This window comes from Rhinolophus sinicus, linkage group LG01, assembly GCF_036562045.2.
Source record: "Rhinolophus sinicus isolate RSC01 linkage group LG01, ASM3656204v1, whole genome shotgun sequence".
Taxonomy (NCBI): Eukaryota; Metazoa; Chordata; class Mammalia; order Chiroptera; family Rhinolophidae; genus Rhinolophus; species Rhinolophus sinicus.
Window position 1 is genome coordinate 144,223,457 of NC_133751.1, and position 15,268 is coordinate 144,238,724.

The window sequence follows — 15,268 nt, forward strand, 5'->3', positions numbered from 1 at the left end:
TTGCACAATATAGTGAAACTGTTTTTTGTTTGTTTTTGTTTTTTTAATTATTAACATTACCATTTGCTGTTTTGGTTTCCATGGTACTCAGTTCCAATAACAACAATTAGTAGTAGATGTGCATGTGCTCCTCAGTGCTGGGAATTGGATTTTTTTTTTTATAAGCACATCCCAATTTCAGTAATTGGATGTACCACCAAGAAGTAAAACAAAAGACGAAACATCTTTCAAAGGAAGACAAAAGGTATTAATATTTCAATTAGGTAATTATAACCCACCACCCTAAAAAAATCTCCAGTCCTTTCCTTTTCATTCACAGATTATTGTGTAACATAGCTCTCTTATTCTTAAAGCCTACTTTCTTATACCACACACAATCATACTTTTTAAGCTTAGGTTAAAATCATTTCTTCTAATGCTTAGAATGGCTAGTTCTATCTTTTAGGGAATTTTCTGGCACGATACAGCAAATGAATTAATTTTTATGTTTTCTTGCTCTCCCACCTAATTTAAGGATCAAATGATATGGATCACGCACACAATACAACGTAACATGTTAGATTTATGTTACTGAAAAAAAAGTATGGAATTAGTGTTAAGAGAGTGGACTTTAAACTCTGGGTTCCTCAAGTTTTTCCCATGCACAACTAATAGTTCTCCACCTTACTGTATATAATAATAGTAGTTAATATATGTGAACATTCAATATGTTCCAAGTGCATTTCCAGATACTTTACACATACATTGAGTCTATGCATGCATAAGCCACCTGAAAGAATTTCTTGCATAAACTGAGCACTCGATAAATGCTAGTGATAATAATGGTTAGTATTAGTGTTAGTAGCAGTCATGGTAGTAGAAAAACATGTGGTCGAGTTCTTTACCTACTTTTTATAGCACCATTAGTTGTTATAAGTTACAAATCCAGCTCTTCACCAAAAGGGCATTTCAAAGGTCCTATTTAGTTCTATGGAATAGAATTGAGAACCCAGTGGAATAGAATTAGAAATAAACCCACATGTATATGAATGGATAATTTTCAAAAAAAGGAGCCAAAAACACACAATGGAGAAAAGAAAGCCTCTTCAATAAATGATGCCAGGAAAATTAGAAAGCCAAGTGCAAAAGAATGAAACTAGACTATCTGTCACCATGTACCAAAATTAACTCAGAATGGATCAAAGACCTAAATATAAGACCTGAAACAATAAATTGCACAGAAGAAAACATAGGTACTAAGCTAATGGACCTTGAATTCAGAAAGGATTTTATGAATGTGACCTCAAAGGCAGGGGAAGTAAAAGCAAAAATAAATGAATGGGACTATATCAAACTAAAAAGCTTCTGCACAGCAAAAGAAAAGAAACCATCAACAAAACAAAGAGGGAACCAACTGATCGGAAGAAGATATTTGCAAATAACACCTTCAATAAGGGTCTAATATCCAAAAAATATAAAAAACTCAAACAACTCCATTTAACAATTTGATTTAACAAACAATTCAATTTAAAAATGGCAGAGGACCTGAACAGACACTTCTCCCAAGAAGACATACAAATGGCCAACAGATATATGAAAAATGCTCAACTTCATTGGCATAAATGCAAATAAATACTGTAATGAGCTACCACCTCACATCTATTAGACTGGCTATTATCAATAAGACAAGTAATAACAAGTGTTGGACAGGCTGTGGAGAAAAAGAAATCCTCCTACACTGCTGGTGGGAATGTAAAGTGGTATTGCCACTACGAAAACAGTATGAAGTCTCCTGAAAAAACTAAGAATACAATTACCATACAACCCAGCAATTCATCTCTTGGGTATCTACCCAAAACACCTGAAAACATTTATCCATAAAGATGTATATACCCCTATGTTCATTGCAGTATTATTCGTGGTGGCCAGGACATGGAAACAACCAAAGTGTCCTTCAATAGATGATTGGATAAGCAGATGTGGTACATATATACAATGGACTATTACTCGGCCATAAGAAAAAATGAAATATTGCTATTTGTAACAACATGGATGGATCTTGAGATTATCAATCTAAGCGAAAAAAGTCACACAGAAAAAGCTAGAACCAAATGATTTCACTCATATGTGGAATATAAAATTGAAAGCAACAAACAAATAAGATAAACAAATATCTCATAGACACAGACAACAGCTTAGTAGTTACCAGAGGGTAAGGGGGTAAGGGAGTGGTAGAAAAGGGTAAAGTGGAACAAATACATAGTAATGGAAGGAGAACTGACTCTGGGTGATGAACACACAATGCAATATATAGATGATGTATTATAGAAATGTACACTTGAAACCTATATAATTTTACTAACCAATGTCACATCAATAAATTTCATAAAAAATTTAAAAAGTAATAAAAAAATAAAGATGAACTGCCTCAGCCAACCTTTAGATGCATGAGAAAGTAATAAATGTTCCTTGTTATGCCACTGAAAATAATAAATAAAAATAAAAACAAAAGAAAGTAGCAAGTAAAAAACGTGAAGAGAATATGCCATGACTGTCTATAAAGGATGATGAAAATTTCACATTAAACACTTCATATTTTAAAATTGTCCTAGAATTACAATGTGTATTGGCACGAAATAAGTAAGCACAGAATAACAATATGAAGAAAACACAGATTATAGTACCAGTTCTCTAAATTAATAAAGCCTTATTAGAATACTGAACACTTGTCAATTTTCATTGTCTCTATTAAAAATACTGCTTTTGTGGTGATGGTGAGGACGGCTTGTTGTAGGAACGAAAAAAATAGAAAAGTTAGGGTACTCATTTCCCCTATGTATATGACAACTCCTCTATGTTTAGCCCCAAAATGCCCCACATTCTCAAGTGGGAATAGAATGAGAAGCACCATCTCACATGCATACACCTTTGTGCACTCTCACCTAGCCTCTCACTGCATCAATATGCCATGTTCTCCCTCACTCATTCTCTAAGAAGAAAATGTAATGCAATAAAATTATAAACCAAACCCCAAACCTCCATTTGAAATTGCTAAAGAATACCAGTAATTACAAGTTTTGTCATCTATTTTAAAGATATTGTTGACATTTTGTTGTTCGTGGATATTTTAAAGGGTCAAACACATGATTCTTGATTAAAAATAAGTCAGTTGCGCGTGATATAAAGCAAACGTGCAAAGTCCCACATTCTACTCCTCTAAAGGAATTGTTGTTCATAGATTGGTTTATATTCTCGCAGTTGTCTATGATTTGCAGTTGTTCTCTTGACAAAGTATTGTTTCTATGCTTTGACAACAGTACTCACAGGTTTATTTTAATAAGTATTTGAATGCTCCTCACATTTTGGGAAACAAAACATAATCTGGAACACACATTAAATAGGGGGATCATGAAGGTCAGAGGGGAGAGTTGAACAGAGACCTGAATAAACAGGTCAGTGTGCTGTCGCAGGGAATGGATTTGTCATTAGGACATTTAGGTTAGTTTTATGTCTCTAGTATTTCAAGGAGCTAAATAGAATTTAGTTGTGTAAATGCCATGTACTTGTGTGAGTTTCTCAGTTACAAAAATTTCCAAAAGTGCAACAGATGCACCTTTAACATGCTAATAAATATTTTCAAATTTCCTTGCAATCTAGTTAACCAAAATGTTCTGACACCAAGTCTGTGTGAGTGTTCCCATTCTTCCCAACCCTTGCCAACACTGCAGACTGTCACATTTTTTTTTAATGTCCCCTATTTTTACTAGTGAAATATAGTATTTCTACTTCCATTTCCCTGACTACTAGTGAGGTTGTAGCTCTTATCATATATATTTTGACCATTATCATTGCATTTTATCTTAAGTGCCTATTTATATATGTATTTTGGTTATATCCTATGGGATAAGAAAGAACCTTTCATGTATTAAATTGCCCTTTTCTACCATAGAGGTTGAAAATAATTTACCCAGTTTTGTGTTGGTCTTACGTTGTTTTTCATAAATTATTTTAAAAAATTATATAGTCAAAAATTATTTTTTCTTTATTCATCACTAAGTACCTCTGCTGTGCCAGCCTCTCTTCTAAGAATCGGGGCTATAAAAAGGATTAAAATAGTTTATGATACAGTGGAAGGAGATAAATATAAAAAATTGGTATAAATGTGAGGTAATTGTTGTGCAAAAAATAAAAGAGTCAAAAATCATTGGGGATATGGCGCTGCCCATTTACAAGAAGCATCAGGCCTCGCTGAGAGGGTGACATTTAATCAGACCCCAGAAGGAAGTAGAGTGAAGCACATAGGGAAGGCCTTTCCAATCAGGGAAATAGTAAGTGAGGCTGGATCCTGCTAAGTTTGTCTGAAGAATGGCAGAGGCCAAAGGCCAACTGGGTGAGTGGGAGCACATGAGGTCAGAGAGATGGCAGGTCTCAAACCAGGTCGAAATTTGTAGGTTGTGATGTGGGAAGACAATGGGAGATTTGATCTTCCCACATCACAACCTACTGACTTAATTTTAAGCGATCATTCTGCCTGTACAACAGAGAATATACTATAGAGGATGAGAATGGAGGCTGAAGCAGGGAGAACGTGTATGAGGATATTGTAATAGGCCAAGTAAGAGATAGTAGCTTCTGGGCACTTTGGCCTGCTTATGAGTCACTTTTTTAAAGTGTATAAAGACAAAATTTATGCATACCTTTTGAAATTAGGTTGAAATTTTGTTTATAATTAGATCTTTTATCATGTACAATTCATTTTATTTTTATATTTATTTTTATTGAGATAATTGGCATATAGCATTGTGTAATTTTAAGGTATACAACATGTTAGTTTGATAGTAATAAATTGCAAAATGATTATCATCCTACTATTAACAAATACCTCCATCATGTCATATAGTCATTTCTTTTTTGTGGTGAGAACATTAAAGATCTAGTCTTAGCAACTTTGAAGTACATAACACAGTAATGGACTATAAACACTATGCTGTGCATTAGATCTCCAGAAATTACTCATCTTGATGTCATAATTTTGTACCCTGTAACATTTTCTCAGTCCCTTCACGCCACCCCCACCCCCAGGTAACCACTATTCTACTCTCAAGTTTCAATAAGTTTGGCTTTTTCAGATTCCACATACAAGTGATACCCTGTGGTATTTGTCTTTCTCTGGCTTATCTCACATAATATCCTAAAGACCACTCCACCATATTGTTACAAAGAGCATGATTTCTTTCTTATGGCTGAAAAATATGTATATATATATATATATATATATATATACACACACACACACACATTTATATAGTATAGTGATATATATATCATACATCATATATCATATTATATTATATATACATATTTATATGATGTATGAGATATATAGATATAGATATAGATATATATATATACATAAAACAGAGTGCCAAAAAAATGGATACACATTTTAAGAAAGGAAAACTGTATAAAAATTATAACACTCATCATATACCAATAACAAAAAATAAATACAAGTCACATTTGAATTCTGCAATTACAAGAGGTGCTCAAAGTGGTTACCATCAGCGTTCAGACACATCTGATTATGGCAAACTATTGCTTAAGCAACACTGACTGAAGTGTCTGTGTGTATACATTTTTGGCACCCTGTGTGTGTGTGTGTGTGTGTGTGTGTGTGTATAAAATGTATTTATCCATTCATCCGTTGACAGACACTTAAGTTATTTCCATATTCTGTTGTTTGTAAATAATGCTGCAATAAAAATGGTAGTATTATATCTCTTCAATGTTCTGTTTTTATTGCCTTTGGATAATGGCCAGAATTAGAATTTCTGGATTATATGGTAGTTCCATTTGTAATTATTTGAGGAATCTCCATACTGTTTTCCATACTGGCTGAACCAATTTGCATTCCCACCAACAGTACACAAATAGTCCCTCTTCTCCACATCTTCACCAACACTTCTTATGGCTTGTCTTTTTGAAGATAGTCATTCTAATAGTGGTTTTGATTTTCATTTCCCTGATAATTAGTGCTGTTGAGCATCTTTTCAAGTACCCATTGGCCTTTGTATACCTTCTTTGTAAAAATGTCCATTCAGTTCCTCTGCTCATTTTTAATTGTGCTATTGGGGGGATTGTTATTGAATTATATGAGTTTTTTAATATATTTTGGTATATTAACTCCTTAGCTAACATATGATTTGCAAATATTTCATCCCATTATTTAGGAAGAATTCACATTGTTAAAATGTCTATGCTACCCAAAGCTATCTGCTGATTGAATGCAATTTCTATCAAAATGCCAGTGGCATTGTTCACAGAAATAGTTAATACAATCCTAAAATTTGTATGGAACCACAAAAGACCTCAAACAGCCAAAGCAATCCTGAGAAAGAAGAACAAAGCCAGAGACATAATACTTCCTGATTTTAAACTATACTACAAAACTACAGTATTTTAAACAATATAGTAACGACATAAAAATAAACACATAGATAAATGGAAGAAAATAGAGAGCCAATAAGTAAATCCTCATATATATGGTCAACTAATATTTGTCAAGGGAACAAAGGACCCTCAATGGAAAAAGGATGGTCTCTTCAACAAAAGGTATTGGAAAAATTGGATAATCATGGACAGAAAATTGAAATTGTGTTCTTAGCTTACATCACTCACAAAAATTAACTTAAAATGGTTTAGACTCACACATAAGACCTAATACCATAAAACAAGAAAACATGGGGACTAAGTTCCTTGACATTGGTCTTGGCAATATTTTGGATATAACACTAAAAGCACAAGCAACTTAAAAAGAATCAATGTGTGGACTACATCAAACTAAAAATCTTCTGCACAGCAAAAGAATCAACCAATAAAATGTGTAATTTATTCTAAAGTAAAGTGTAAAATAGGATTTCTGCTTCTTTTACCCTCACCTATGTTTTCTCAAGGACTGTTTGGGTTGAATGTTTTACATTTAGACATTTTATCCACCAAAAATGTATTTTGTAAGTGCTAAACTAGAGATCTAACTTTAAAAGTTACTTGTTCCCCCAAATGCTCTTATTCTAGCAACCTTTCATTTAAGGATTTATATTTTCCCCATTGGAAAGATATGCTCCATTCTCATATGTACTTGAATATATTTCAGGACTGTGAATTTATTGATCTGTCTCTTGGTCTTTATGCCAGTACAATGTTAGTCAAATTATTCCTGCTTTATAATGTATTTAATACTTTTTAAGATTCAGTAAGTTTAGTAAAATCATTCTCTGACATTAACTAGCTACAACTATTCTATTAAGGTGATTATAATTGTCTCTATCATCATTATAAAGTGTAAAAGCAGAAAACAAGAAATGCCAAAGAAAATTATGCTTTTGAAATGTTACTTAGGCTTCAGAGTAATGTCATGACCATTATCACTTCCCAGAATCCTTCCTCTGTCTTCTGTGTTTCTCATAACCTGTTTATGAGCGTCTATGATCCTCTACGAGAGCATTTACTTCTTTATGCATTGGTTAGGTCCAATTGCTTGTGTACCCAAATATGCAGACTGACAGATTCTTGAGGACAGGAACACAATATACAAGAATCAAACAGCTCAGACATTTGGTGTCATTTAAAAAAAGAAAATATTTTAATTTTGATGAAGTCCAACTTATCTATTTTTTTCTTTCACTATTCATATTTTGTTGTAATAATTAGGAATCCATTGCCAAATCTAAAATCATGCAGAGTTACTCATATTTATTCTAAGACACTTATAGATTTAGCTCTAGGATTTAGGTCTTTGAAAAAATTGAGTTGCTTTTTGTGTATGGTGTGATAAGGCAACAATTTCATTATTTTGCATACGGATAGCCAATTTCCCACATCATTTGTTGAAAACACAGTTCTTCCCCCATTAAATGGTCTTGGTCTCCTTGTCAAAAATCAGTTGACCACAAATACATGAATTTATTTCTGGACTCTCAAGTCTATTCCGTTGATCTATATGTCTATCCTTATTCTAGTATCACAATGTCTTCATTTTTATATTACTATGTAGTAATTTTTGAAATTGAGATATGTGAGTCTTTGTGCTTTTTTCAAGGTTGTCTCACGTATTCTGAGTCCCTTTTAATTCCATATGATTCCACTTTAAGATCAGATTGCCAATTTCTAAAAAGAAACAAGTTGGAATTCTCTAAGGATTGCAGTGAATCTGTAGATGAATATGGAGACTGTTTCCATCTTAAAAATATTAACTCTTCCCATTCATGAACATGGGATGTTTTTCCATTTATTTAAATATTTTCTATCTACAATGCATTGCAGTTTTCATATTATGAAATTTGCACTTCCTTTGTTAAATGTGTCCTTACGTATTTTATTCTTCTTGATGCTATTGTAAATATTTTTTTTTAAATTCCACTTCCAGAATATTCACTGCAAGTGCATGGAAATACAATTGATTTCACACATATGAATCTTGTATCCTGTAAATTTGCTGAACTCATTAAAAAAAAACACTAATATACTTATTGGATTCTTTAGAATTATGTTTAAACAAGATCATGTGATATGTGAATACAATAATTTGTCTTATTTTCATGCTCTGTGCTTCTTTTTTTTTGTTTTCTTTTTCTTAGTTTCTCTGGCTAGAATCTCTAATACAATGTTTAATAGAGTGATGAGAACAGAACATCCTTCTCTTCTATTTATTTTAGGAGGAAAGCATTCAGTCTTTCACTGTATGTGTTGGTTGTGGGTTTTTCTACTAATTCCCACCCCTTATTTTTGACCATGCAAAAACTTTGTGTTTATTATTTATAAGCAGAAATAACTTAGGTATGGACAAAATGGCATTAACATTTGAATGCTACTTTTTATGCATCTTTTTTTAATTAAAATTTTTGGGGGTGATGTTGGTAATAAGATTATATAAGTTTCAAGTGTACGATACTATAATCCATCACCTGTATATTGCATTGTGTGCTCATCATTCAAAGTTTAGTCTCCTTCCGTCACCATATATTTGACCACTTTACCCTCTTGAACTTCCTCCCACCACTCTTCTCCTCTGTTAACCACCAAAGTGCTGTCTGTGTCAATGAGTTTTGTTTGCTTTGTTTATTCATATGTTGCTTTCTCTTTTATATCCCACATATGAATGAAACCATATGATTCCTGTCCATTTCTGTCTGACTTATTTTGCTTGGCATGATATTCTCAAGATTCATCCATGTTGTCACAAATGGCAGTATTTCATCTTCTGTTATGGTTGAATAATATTCCATTATATAAAGGTAAAATGTCTTCTTTATCCAATCATCCATTGAAGGACACTTGGATTGGATTGCTTCCATGTCTTGGCTACCGTGAATAATGCAGTGAACACAGGGAGATTTTATATATGTATATGGCATTAACATTTGTGTGTATATATACACACAAATAATCTTTACAAATAAATATTTTGAAAAATTTCAGGTAGATACTCAGAAGAGGGAATGCTAGGTCATATGTTAGCTCTATTCTTCATTTTTTGAGGAAACTTCATACTGTTTTCCATAGTGGCTGTACCAATTGTCATTCCCACCAGCAGTATATGACCGTTCCTTTTTCTCCACAACCTCTCCAACACTTGTTATTTCTTGCCTTGTTGATAATAGCAATTCCAACAGCTGTGGTTTTGATTTGTATTTTTCTTATAGCTGGTGAAGTTGAGAATTTTTTTCATATATCTGTTAGCCATTTGTATGTCTTCTTAGGAAAATGTTCAGGTCCTCTGCCCAATTTTTTAATCAATTTTGTTTGTTTGATTGGTTTGTTTGGTTTGGTTTTGAGTTAAATAAGTTATTTATATATTTTTGATATTAGCCCCTTTTTTTTTAGATACTGTTTGTAAATATCTTCTCTCATTTAGTTAGTGTACTTACTTAAAAAATCTCTTATTTCCCTAGTTTGGCAAATGACTTCTTTTCATAAAAGAGTGTTGGATTTTTGTCAAATGCTTTCTCTGAATTTTTTTGCATGCTGTGTCTATTAAGATGAACATGAGATTTTGGGTTTTGTTATATTTCTATGGTATTTTATTATATTAATTGATTTTTAGATGGTAAGCCAAGCTTGCATCCCTGAGATAAAATCCACTTGGTCATGGTGTATAATTCTTATATGTTGCTAATTTGGTTTGCTAGTATTTTGTTGAGTATTTCTACATCTACATTCATAATATATGTGTGTGTGTGTGTGTGTGTGTGTGTATAGCTTTCTGTTCATGTGAAGTATTTGTCTAGATTTGGTATCAAAGTAATACTGGTCTGGTAGAAAGAATGAGAAATGTTCTCTTTTTCTATTTTTTTGGCAGAGCTTATAAAGAATTGGAATTAATTCTTTTTAAAGGATTTGTAAAATTCATCTGTGAAGCCATCTGAGCCAGGGGCATCTTTATAGTATTTTTTTTTTTTTATTACTGCATGTATCTCTTTACCTTGAGATAAATATATTCAAATTTTCTATATCTTTTTTTAAATATATTTTTTAAATTTATTGGGGTGACAATTATTAGGAAAATTACATAGATTTCAGGTGTACAATTCTGCATTACATCATCTATAAATCCCATTGTGTGTTCACCACCCAGAGTCAGTTCTCCTTCCATCACCATATATTTGATCCCCCTTACCCTCATCTCCCACCTCCCACCCCCCTTACCCTCTGGTATTCTATATCTTTTTGAGTCAGTTTTAGTCGTTTATGTTTTCTTAAGAATTTGGCAAGTTCATCTAAGTTACCAAATTTATTAGCACACAATTGTTTATATTATCTCTCATAATCATTTTTCTCTATAAGGCCATTAGTAACATCTCCCTTTTCATTTCTGATTCTATTAATTTGAGACTTTTCCCTTATTTTCTCAGCCAATTTAGCAAAAGGTTTGCCGATGTCTTAATCTTTACAAAAGCATGTGGTTTCATTGATTTTCTCTATTTTTTTTTCAGTTTCATTAGTTTTCACACTATCCTTTATTATTTCCTTTCTTTTACTTGCTTTAAGTTTAGTTTTATCTTCTTTCTCTGGTGTTTCAAGGTGCAACAAAGGTTATTAGTTTGAGATTATTTTTATTTTCTAATTATTTTTTTCAGCTACAACAGACATCCAATATTATTTTATATTAACTTCTGGTATATAGCATAGTGGTTAGACATTTATATAATTTATGCAGTCATCCTCCCATTAGTTTAGTATTCACCTGGCACTATACATAGTTGTTGCAACATTATTGACTATATTCTCTATGCTGTACTTGACATCCCCATGACCATTTTTTTAACTACCAATTTATACTTCTTAATCCATTCTTTTATTTTAGTCATTTACAGATATAAATTTACCTCTAATCACTGCTTATATTATATCCCATACATTTTGTTACATTGTGACTTCATTTTCTTTTATCTCAAAGTATTTTCTAATTTCCCTTTGACTTCTTTGACCCATTGGCTATTTAATATTGTGTCATTAAATGTCCACATATATGTTACTGTCTCAAATTTCTTTGTGTTATTTCTAATCTCATTCCATTGTACTTAGAGAACACACTTTGTGTGTGTCCTAGCATATTTTTTTCTTTTGTAGAATGCTGTCTGCCGGTTTTCTAATTCTTTCTTCTGCTATTTCAAATCTATTATTGAGCCAATTAAAGAACAAAAATTCAACCAAGTAAATGTAGATATCTAATTGGTTTTATTCAACAATTCGTAAATCAATTGAACAACATTCTGTCTAAATAGGAAGCTGCTGAAACGAGTTATAGAAAATGGATAGTTTTTATAGGTAGAAGGAGGGTGGGATAAGAAGCAAAAAGAGTGGATTATTTTAGGAACGGTCACCTTCCTTTAGGGCAAGGTCGTAGGTGTTATCAGGCAGATTACCTCACTAATTTTGATCAGGAAATTCCAGACAGATTGATTTAAAATCCCACTCCTGAGAGAGACTGAAATTGCACCTAGGCTAGGTGATGACTTTTGGTGAGGCTTCCCACAAGTGACTCCATTTTGTGTAAGTTGTTTCTTTTTAACAGGCTTCTGGTGAATTTTTCATTTCAATTGTACTTTTCAGATCAAGAATTTCCATTTTTAAAGTAATTTCTATCTTTTTATTGATTTTCTCTATTTAACGCAACACTCATACTACTTTGTGTGTTCATTTAGTTCTTTGAACATATTTTCAATGGTACTTTGAAGTATTTTATCTATTACATCCGATTTTTGTGCATTCTCACAGGCAGTTTCTGTTGCCTGCTTTTATTCTGATGTTTGGGTCATACTTTTGTTGCTGAAGAATTGGTTCTTGGTAGATGTCACAGAAAAGAATTCAAGGATGTACCAACTAAATCACATGAACAAAGCCATACAAGCAGTGGATTTATTAAAAAAAAAAAAAGAAAAGAAAGAAAGAAACTAATAGTGCACTCTCAAAATGGCATGAGAGTGGACAGGCCCAGGAGAAAAGCAACTGCCCTGAAGAACAAAGAAGTTTAGGATTTTATTTGAACGAGGGTGCAAAATATTTAAGATTTAGAGTTGGTCTTATAGGCGTACCCAGGTGGGTCCCTGCTGTCTTCTCTGACCACTCCTTACTGTGGGGAGGTGGGATTCCCTTGGTTTTTACGTGTCCCTTGTCAGAACTGTCATGGTGACACAGAGGATGGAGTTTTATCCTTTCCCTAATGCAAATAGTATTATAATCCATTACAATTAGCTGTAGCTGCACCTTTCTTTTTAAAAGAATGATCTCATCTCCTCCATCCTTTGTTTCCTGCACTTCCTCCTTCCTTTCCTCCCTCCTCTCTTCCTGTGGCCCGATTCTTTCTGCCTACTATAACACTTTCATGTAATTTGCATGCCCCAAAATTTTGTGTTGGAAACTGAACACTTTAAGATGATATATTGTAGCAATTCTGAATATGTCTGCCTCTTCCTTGCAGGGCTTGTTATTATTATTTGTTTCTTTAGTTATTTAGTAACTGGCTGGGTTATTTTAGTAAGGTCCATTCCACCCCTTCCCCTTCCCAATGTGAAGTCTCTGATGCTGCTTTTTAGGGGGCACACCCTTCAGTATGCCCACCCTCACCCTGGGATGACAGTGCAGTTGGCAAGGCTTTCTTTGATTATTTCTTTCCTGACCACACTCAGCTACTGAGCTCCACTAATTGCTGAGCCATGGCTCTATTGTTTTTAACAATGCCCTTGGGTACAAATTCCTTCACAAATGAATGCAATCAAATTTGGGAACCTTGTAGCTATAGTTCCCAAGGTTAGAGATTTGTTCTGATCCCAAGGGCTCTTCCTGATATCTCTTCTCCCATTTCTCTCCAGAAAACTAGCTTTCCTACACATTATAGACCACATTTCCCATAAATTTATTAATCTCATATCAATTGTCTTTCACCAAAACCACCACTGTTTTTGAGAGTGCTTAGTCCTGACTTCCTCATGTTCTGTTGTAAATGAAGTCAGTTCCTTTAGAGAAAGATTTGGAGTTCACTGTTCAATGGCTTGTTTGTGCCCTCACCCCTACCCCTGCCAGGCAAAATAGCTGATTCATGTCTTTGGTGCTGGTAGTAGGAGCAATGGTGAGCTTTCTCTTTTAAGTGACACCCACTTTAAGAATTGACTCAGTGGATAAGAAAGGAGCAACATCCCTAGGTCTCTTTGGCATTCCTGTCTTGCTCATAGCTTGGAACCCCACCTCATAAGGCAGAGTAGGTGCAACCGGGGCTTCCAGTAGTCTCAGAAGCACCATGCCCAAGGTAGAGCCTCAGTCCAATAAGTGGAGGCTAGACAGAAGAAACAGACAGCCCTCATCTCTCAGTCACACTCACCTGGAACTTAGCCTCAGAAACAGGGAGTTGGGAACAAGATGAGAAATGCTGATGTTCCACATCTCCAGGAAATACAGCCCTTCAACTGATTGCTAAAGGGAGAGAGAGACCTGTGTATTTTGGCTGTTCCAGTCTGGAATGGAGTTTCTGTCTTACTGAACTGAGAGGAGGGAGAAAGGAAGGGTGTGGGTCTTTGTTCAAATACCACAAATTTTCTGCAGTTCCTACTGAGTTATAGTAGATTTTCTAGGATAAACGTTTCTTCATTTGCTGTATGCCCTTAGGGCCATTTTCTAAAGCTCTAAATGCATTTCCCTAGGCATTTCTAAATTTTTGTTTGTTTGTTCTTTATGTAATTTTCACCAGTTTTACTTGAGGGTGGGCTTGTAGAGCTCCTCACACAGTAATGCCAGAAGTGAAACTACCATTTGCTTGGTTTTTAACTCCAAAAAATACAGATTCTGTTCTATATAAATAGAATTGCATGGGTGCGCTCTTGTTATGTCTGGTCCTTTCTCTCAATCATGCCTCTGAGATACATCTATGCTGTTGCACATATAAATAATTTCTTCTCCTTTCCTGTGTAATATTTCCTTGTATGAATACACCATAATTAGCCATTGCCCTCTCAAATGCTATTTGGTCTTGGACTATTACAAATAAAGCTCCTATGACAATTTTCATAAATTTTTTGATGGACATAAAAAAAAAAATCTGTTGTCAGCATATTCCTAGAATGGAATTTATGGGTTATAGAATATATATATGTTTAGCTTCAGTAATGTTTGTCAGGTTCTTAAAATTATTTTTCCAATGTATAATCCCACCAGCAATAAATGAGGGTTTTAATTGCTCCATAGCCTGGCTACTCTATGGTATCATCTGGTTATTTTAATTTTGGCTCTTCTGGTAGGGCAGTAACAGTATTCCATTGGAGTTATAATTTGTATTTCCATGATAACTAATGATTTTAAGTGTCTTTTCATATGTTGGCCAAATGAGTAATTTACTTTAGGTGTGAAAGGTACTCGTTTGCCCATTTTTTTAAAGTTGGTTTGGTTGTATTTTTCTATTTTATTTTTAGTAATTCTTTATATATTATGTCAGATATATGCATTGCAAATATTTCCTCCTAGGCTATGGCCTGTCTCCTCATTCTGTTAATGATTTCTTCTGATGAATACAATTATTTATTTTAATGAATTCCAGTTTAGCCGTCTTTCCTTTTCCTAATATTTTGGTGCATTTTTTAAAGAATTTTTTGCCTCCATCAAAGTCATAAATATATTATGTTATTTTCTGGAAACATAATAGTTTTACATTCCACACTTAGATCTAGAAACTGTCTTAAGTTACTGTTTGTGTATGGTATAAAACAGAGTTTAAAGCCCATTTTTATTTATATAGGTATAC